This window comes from Hoplias malabaricus, chromosome X2 (assembly GCF_029633855.1).
Source record: "Hoplias malabaricus isolate fHopMal1 chromosome X2, fHopMal1.hap1, whole genome shotgun sequence".
Lineage (NCBI taxonomy): Eukaryota > Metazoa > Chordata > Actinopteri > Characiformes > Erythrinidae > Hoplias > Hoplias malabaricus.
In genome coordinates, this window is record NC_089819.1 from 6,338,571 (window position 1) to 6,347,616 (window position 9,046).

The following is a 9,046-nucleotide window of genomic DNA, read 5'->3' on the forward strand; positions in this document are numbered from 1 at the left end:
AAATCAGTAATATTCATAAATTAAACAATGTAAAAGGACTTCAAGAGACTTAAAAATATTTACCAATTCAAAAGCATTATATTTTTAACAAATACCAGTCTTTGACTGCAGTAACTAATTGCAAAACAAATGTATGTACACGGTTTATAACCAAATGTAAGAAAACCTACAGTATAATAAAAGTGCATTTTACTAAAGCATTCAAAGCAGTTGCTAGGCTGTTGTTATGTGGTTACTATGGTGCAACATTTTTTTCCGTGTTGGTTGCTGGGGCAGTTGCTATTATATTTCTGGTGTTTGCTAAGGTGTCCCAGGTGGTTGTTAAGGTGTTGCTCATGTGTTCCATAGTGGTTGCTATGGTATCCTGGATGGTTGCTAAGGTATTTCGTGTGGTTATTTATGTCTCAGATGGTTGCTATAGTCTTTATTTCATATACATATAAAGCTTAAAAAGTAGATTTAAACAAATAGACATATATAAATTGACATTATTACAAGCCATTTGCTCACTAGCAATCTTTGTTCCCTCATAAATCTTAATGTTCACAAAATGAAAGAAATGGTACAGACTGATGGATGTACACATTGTGGGGGGGACATGCAATTTTATTTATTTTTTATTACATTTCATTTGTTTCAAGCTCCAGTGTAGGGGTGTATATCTGAAGGGAAACATGAGAACCTTTTGAGGGAATGGCATTAGCAAAGAAAAGGAGTCTTCAGCACACAAAGCTCGGATCACATAACTATGTCTGAAACTGTCCATCACCTTTGCTTAATTATTTATAAAAGGTGCTGGAGTGCTGATAGTTCTAGCCCACTTCATAACCTGATCATAAAATAACTTTCAAAAAATCTGTAAAAATCATAATGCAGACATTTTACAAATGTCTAAGCTGCTCCTGGAAGCTGTTGGAGATCCTGCTGAACACTGGGCTTAAATGGGGAAAATAATTGCTTCAGTTAAAATAGATTTATACAAGTCCCTTTATTACCCACCTCCCTTCCTAACAACCCAAACTCAGCTCCTGAAAGCTTGGTCACCAGCTGATTAGCTGAAATAAGACATGTGCCCTGAACAAAAAACGCAAAGCTCTGCAATGCTGCTAGCCATGTTTACACAAGTCAGAGTGCCAGCTGTGTCCAAAGATGACATGGACATTTGCATACACAAACATTACTGTGAGCATCTGATGGCATTTGGCCACAAAAATATCTGGAAGATCAGGTACTGATTCTGGATCACTCCAACTCATCACCAAGCTTATTGGATGAATACAGTTCCACAGCCCCAAAGCCCAGCTGTGGCTTTATACCACTGTAGCACTAACATTAAGCCAGGTTACCTTTGTAGCTGATTTGGATTTCTTAACATTGTCGGCCTGTCCTTTCTGTTTAGATTGTACGAGATATGTAAACTAGTGGTCTCAAATATTGAGACATGCGGTGTAGTATCTGACGCACAAATGTCTCTTTGTGTCTCTATTTGCGCCATGGCTCTGGATTAATGAAAAAGCTCAGTCATCCGTTCAGCTGTGTGAAATATGATCTTGGACTCTTTTTTAGATTAGCCTTGTCTGGAGGTCCCCCAGTGCCCAGTGGCTCTGTTCATTATTGCTCATTTTAGCTTAACTCTAAAGGGACAACATGATAATATAACATTCAAATAGAAGTCCGAGCACCTCTGTTAGAATTTGATTCTTTGTGATTAAATATAACATTATTAGTTTTCAAATGTTGATACACCTTCTGTGGATTCGCTTTGTTTTTGAGTTCAAAACAGGGGCCACATGTTGCTAGCAGAGGAGAACATAAAACAGAAATATACATTTTTGCAGCACATAGAAACTGGGCAGTATATGTACTGAAGTGTACTCTCTGTGGAGGTTGTGTAATTATTTTTTAATGAGAAAAATAAGCATGAAAAATGTTGCACGTGACAGTACTGGCAGTTTGCAAGTGCCAAACAGAAATGCCAGTGTGTTTCTGGTGAACTTCCAGCACAGATTTTTGGCTCTTGCTGGGGGGGGGGGGGGGGTAAACTAAAGAGCTTGTCAGTGCCCCGTGTGAGGAGTGCTGCTGGGGATTGTGGGGGTGTTAGACACTTTCTGAACCAGAACAGAGGGGAATAGAGGACCCCAACCAGGTGTGCAGTATTAGAACACTGTGAGGTCGTTCCTCTTCTGTGTTTTTGTGAACCTTAACGTTCTACAATGTTAACAACAGCACAACATACCAAGTTGCCATTAAAACACTCTGAATTAAAGCATGCAGAACAAGAGGCTCTCAGAAATTCCGGGGAAAAAAACATGTACATGCATCTGTTGTTCTGCATACTTTGTTTGCCCCCTTTCACACTATTTCTATGTTAACAGTGGTGGTGAGTCATTCTCAGTGCTGCAGTGAAGCTGATGTGATGGTGCTGTGTTAGTGTATGTTGTGCTTGTACGAACAGATCAGACACAGCAGTGATGCTGAAGTTTTAAAACAACTTGTTGTCACTGATGGACGGAGAATAGTCCACCAACCAAAAATATTCAGCCAACAGTGTCCCACGCATGAAGGGCTAGGCTAACATAGCTATAGTTGGACAAAAAAAAAGGTAGATTTGTGAGTGGGCACAGCCCAGTGTTTAAAAATTTGACCAGCATGATTTCAAGTGTCAGTGGTCTATCTCTCAGTAGGGACAAGACATTATGAGATTGGGCTCATGCTTGTGTTTTGTACCCTCTGGAATGCAGTCTGCTGAAAAGTATGGTAAACATGAGCAAGTGCCATTAGCAGGAGACTCTGAGTCACTGGTCTGGTTGAGATTATCAAAGAATGGCCTCCTGTGTACAGAGCGTAGAAAGCAATTAAAGAGAGTGAAAGCATGGAGCAGTGGAGTGTAAGTCTCACCTTGAAAATCCTAGAGTATAACGGCTTATACAGTCAAGCATTGTTCCATGAAGCCACAAATTATTGGATATAAATGTTGCATTCACTTAGCATTGGTTTTCCTCAAAGCCTAGGCCTCCTGAAACGTATATGTCTGGTCGGTCTATATGTTAGTGTCAGCGCCGTTATGCTACCAATTTTAATTTCCTCCATCACTTAACACTTCATTACTCTACGCAACGTTTATGGCCCAATCCAGGACCCACTCCCCTCCCCCCTCTCCTATTTTTTCAAAAGGCCTTAAGGTGAAGTATTTCAGGCTGTAAATTATTTTTACATGTATGTTCCATTTCAAGCATGTACCATACCCCCGAGGAACCTTACAATACCAAGGCCCCGGCTGAACACACAACGCTGGGAGAAATTTCCCCCTCGCGAAACCACAAATCAGCACAACAGTAACCTTTTAAAACAGCTCTGCCTTTGCCAACACGCCGCGTCCCAATTTCCAGCACATGCAGACTGAAGGCTTTGTGGTTTTTCCCTTCAATCATTTACAGCGGGCTGTAAGAAGAGCTGGGGCAAAACTGGGAGCAATTAAAATTCATATTCATGAAAAAAGTATTTTGCACTTTGCACTTGTAAAACACAGCTCAGCCGAAGCTGGTGGCTGAATCTGTTCAGCAACACATTATTCACTATAGACTTAAACACTCCACAGTAAAATTTAAAAGGGTACATGAGGCACCTTTTAGGGTTCCTCACCTTGCCACACTGGCAGAACCCCTCTAGGAGATTTGAGGAACATTTTTAGATAAGGATGGCTTTCTGAAGAACTTAAGCTGTTAGGTATCACTTGAGTTCTTCTATGAACCCCAAAGCTGCTTGAGGGATCTTTAAAATAAAGGGGGGTTCCTCCAGGAATCTAGAACTGAACGATGGTACATTCTTTGAAGCAGCTTTTACTTTTTTTTTTTTTTACTCTGGGTCTGTATTTCACAAACTAGTGCTCGTCTATTTGCAATAACTGCCCATTTATTTTTGTAATGATATTGGACATGCAGGTCTAGCTGCCTGATGAGTGACAGTTCAGTGTTGGCTCACACTCAAAACTGGGTTGACACCACAGGGATTCAGGAAGATTATGCAATTATTTGCATAATCCATAATACTGTGCTGAAACGGGTGAATACAGTCCTACTAAATAATCAGTGCTGGACAAGTGATTATTGTATAACATAAATAACACACACAAACACACACACACACACACACACACATACATACATACATACATTCAGACATGTATATTGTATACAGTACTGTACAAGTTTTGTTCATTGCTGGTATAATTATTTAAAATAATTTATCTTCTCTGAAAGTTTGGCACTTGTATGAAAATATTTCAAATTATAATAAATACCTACAAATAAATACAGTAAATGTAAAAAGGATTTTATTTTCTCTAAAGTGAAGTAGATGTGTTGTGAGCGAATGTGAAGAATTAACTTTTATATAATAAAAGGGTTAACCAACACTTTCACACACACAATTACACTAATTAATTTTATTTTATTTGCTTTTGTTCTGAGTCCCACTCCGGGTGACTGTCTGTGAGGAGTGTGGTGTGTTCTCCCTGTGTCTGCGTGGGTTTCCTCCGGGTGCTCCGGTTTCCTCCCACGGTCCAAAAACACACACTGGTAGATGGATTGGCGACTCAAAAGTGTCCGTAGATGTGAGTGTGTGTGAGTGTGTTGCTCTGTGAAGGACTGGCACCCCCTCCAGGGTGTGTTCCCAACTTGTGCCCAGTGATTCCGGGTAGCCTCCAGACTCTCCGCGCCCCTGAACTGGATAAGCGTTTACAGACAATGAATGAATTAATAAATTAATGTTTTATTTTAATTTCTAATATTATTATTATTATTATTTTTTTTTTTTTTGGCAAATAAACATTTACTGTTCAGATAAAGGGATTTATACATTTCCTCTGGTGCCTAAAACCATTATTTATTACTGCATGCGTTGGGAGTGTGTGTAGTGTTTAACATCATATTCATAATTAATTATGTTCAAGGGCGGCACGGTGGCGCAGCAGGTAGTGTCGCAGTCACACAGCTCCAGGGGCCTGGAGGTTGTGGGTTTGATTCCTGTCTGTGGGTTCGATGTGGGTTGTGGGTTTGATGACTGTCTGTGAGGAGTTGGTGTGTTCTCCCCGTGTCCGCGTGGGTTTCCTCTGGGTGCTCCGGTTTCCTCTCACAGTCCAAAAACACATGTTGGTAGGTGGATTGGCGACTCAAAAGTGTCTGTAGGTGTGAGTGTGTGAGCGAATGTGTACCTGTGTGTCTGTGTTGCCCTGTGAAGGACTGGCGCCCCCTCCAGGGTGTATTCCAGCCTTGTGCCCAATGATTCCAGGTAGGCTCTGGACCCACTGCGACCCTGAACTGGATAAGCAGTTACAGATAATGAATGAATGAATGAATTATATTCATTGATCTTCTGTAGTCTCTTCATATTGATTGGGGCTGTGGTGTGTCCTGAGCCTCCCTTGGCTACAGTCGATGTGTGCAAGGCAAAAAAATACATCCTGGCCAGGATGGCAGTTCATCTCAGGGCTATACATTATATAATTAAATAAGCCTTTAGGCTGAAAATGAATACTAAATGATTAATATTACAATTTAATTAGCTTAGAATTTCTTGGATCAAATATTTTATTTTTAACAGAGATCATTTCCATGTTTTCACAGAGTAAGTGATTCAAATTGGATTAATTTGAGTATAACATTCCACATTTTAAATTATTCCAGAATTTCTTCAGGTTTCAGGAGTGTGTTGTTTGTGGCGTCAAGAAACTAGACGACTGAATACACAGACCAGACGTTTCTCCCAATATTTACACTGATCAGTAAAGGAGCTGGTGGGGGTTTTGCTTGGCAGTACAGATGGCAGTTGGTCTTGGCGGCGTCTAGGAAAATTCAGTGCAGCTTGTTGGTGGAAAGGTACCCATTCTGATGGACACAGAGGGCTTTAAGTTGATCAGGCAGCGTTCTGCTGACTAATGCTTCAATTTAAATGCAACTAGAATTGCTTGTAATGATTGTTCAGTCATATTATTGACTGGATAATTTGAGTCCACTGCACTTTTCTTTTCCAATTAGCTTCTCTTCATCCGTTTTGGGGTAATGAATGTTTAATGGCGTTTTGCTAAAAAGCATGGGTTTTAATGTAGATCACAGTGGGATTAATTTCATTGAGAGTGTTTTGGTTTGCTGTTGAGATTTGAACCGGTTGCAATATATGACTATTTTCTGTTGAGAATTTAAAAAGGAAATCTGTATGTTGTGTGGGGAGGGGAGTCTGTGTGGAGTCTTGTTCGGGGAAATGTTCACAGTTGATGGATGTTGTTTTCTGTGAACACATACATTATAAAATGTCATTATATGTCCAGAGGGGAGAGAGCAAGAGTACAAGCATATTTGAAGAGTAGCAGGATGTTGTAAATATTGAGATTGATAGAGACAATGTGCCAAAATTGACACCGACCCAGACATTTGGAGTAGAGAGAACTATTGTTTCATTCCTTCTTTCAAAAAAAAAAAAAAAAGGCATGTGTTCTTCAGCAGGGTAGGAAAGCTACATAACAAACTAGTGTTCTGGGGCCTGAAGTGGTCCAAATGTAGATAACACAAATCCTAAATCTACACTGCTCAGCCATTTGTGCAGAAATCAGAGTCCACTCTGTAGGTAATCAGCAGAAATGACTAAACACTAAATACCAAATCTGTCACTAGCTTTAAAATGTACTCATTTGGTAAACTTTTTTCAACCTTAGAGGAATTAAACATTGCAATACAATTAACACTTTACAATACTGTTAATTTTATACTGGTAGTTAATAGGGAACTATGCAGGGATTAAGCAGGAACTAATAATTAGTGCTGTATTAACACCTAAATCACTCGTATTAACTACCAAGGAGTACTGATTAATTACATAGTAGGGAATAGTGAACTAATGGTTATTAGTTCAATACCTACTCCCAAAATGGACTCCTTTTAGGGTCCTCTGGACGATATGGTCAAAGAGAGATCTCACAGAAATATTTGGTTCACTGTATGTTGTGTCCTACTTCCTTATTATTTGAGAAATACTTCCAAATGTACATGTCATTTTTGTTATATTAAATTTTTTTGTCATTTTGATAAAAATAAGTCCAGATGTTCAAACAGCAGAGTGTAGAGAAATTAACTGGACTTTCTGGGACTCATGGAATATGTTTTCAAAGTCAACATTCTTCCACCGATTGGTCATAACAATGCATGAGAACAACCAAAAATATCATCCTCAGCATGGCCAAGGAAGAGCTTCAGGCCACGTTTGAGTGAAACACGTGGTTGTGCTCAACAACATTCAGTGAGTTTAAACATTTTGTTATGAATAGAAATGAGTCACTGATGATGTGTTATATGTAGGACACGTAGGACACTAGCCCTGGATTCAATTTTGTTGATCTAGAATTAGAAAAGCAAGATAACATACATGCATTCAGCATTCAACTTCCCAAGCTTTGACAGGGAAAAACACATGAAAACACCCACAAACAGGAGAATACTAATTAGAAGATCAAGGAAGTCTCCACAGACCTCATTTCAGCATCTTCACATATCAGCAAATAATTAGAAAATTCACATTAGGAAAAAAGCCAGTTTAAATGTCTTCCCCAAGTGGATGTGGATGGTTTTCATTCCTTAAACAAATTTACATTTGACCATTTTAACTATAGGCTAAACAAGTGGACTAAATTGAACAGTCTAAACATGTGGAATAAGCACTTGAATATAACTACTGGTTTATTTAAGGTGGAGGCACTTGGATATTACCTTTTTGAGGGAGACAAAAGAGGGACACTGGCCCATTTAAGAGGAACTGCATTTAACTGCTACACCACCTAAGTTTAGATCCTAGATAGGCAACAGTATGAAACTGCAGCTCTATTTAAGGTGGATCGAAGGCACCAGAATATAACTACAGTATCATCCCTCACTTTGTAAATCTCTCTCATATACAAACATTGTGTTTTGGTTTTTCTTTTATAATCGCAGGACATTTTTCAAACACAAATCTTTTCTTGATTAAACTAAGGCACATTATGGCTGTCTTTTTCTTTTTTTTTTTCTTTTTTTTGAGACAACTCTCACTGCTATTGCAAGGTTAAACCCACATCTGAAACATATTTACCGATACTGTTGCTTTTATGAGAACCATATGAGCTTTGTCTTTTGAATATTTTCAATATTTTTGATCCTTATATGGTTCCATTGGGAAGTTCAGCTGTCGCTGTGTTAACAAATAGCTCTCAAGGGTTTGAAGACGTTTTAATGAGTGTTGCTCTACACCATGACGTCAGTCCTAGGATATGAAGTAATTCGGTTGAAAGGCTGGCTTTAATTGAGGTTTGTTTGGCTTCTTTGCTTTATTTTTACTGAAAGCATGAGTCATTAAAAATGATGTCTTATTAAGCACAAAAGCAGTACATAAAGAAGTGGTGGGCCTTCATGGGCTACCACAGAGCAGGTTTGATTTGGGTGGTGGATCATTCTCAGTGCTGCAGTGACACTGACGTGGTGGTGATGGTGGTTTAGTGTGTGTTGTGCTGGTGTGAATGAATGAGATACAGCATTGCTGCTGGAGTTTTTTAAACTCATTGAAATCGATCTCTGAAAAACAGTGAGTGAAATAACAAGGAGGATGTAGTGATCCTTAATTAGATTTAGTCTGCACTTTCACCCATCCAATAATTCAGTGTAGATTGATTCGAAAAACTAGAAATACGGGGATGAAAAAGTAATTTAATAATTATGTTTATATTTTACCATGAAGTACTTGCTTTGTGAGGTTGAAATGAATTACCTGTGCTTACTGGTTATTTTGGCTGGAAGTTAATTATAAGAAAGTGTGTTCTCTACTTTTTGCACAGTAAAAACCGAACATAGAAAACCCACCAAATCAGCTGCGTTTGGCAAAACCTAGAGTCAAATAAGCCGTAATTAAATCTGACATGACTTTGCGCTCAGTCCTGCAATCTTTTCCAGAGCTTCCCTTGCATTTGCTAGGATGGAATAAGCCATAAATCATGTGCAGCATGGCAGGGAAATGGCAGTTTAGCTGG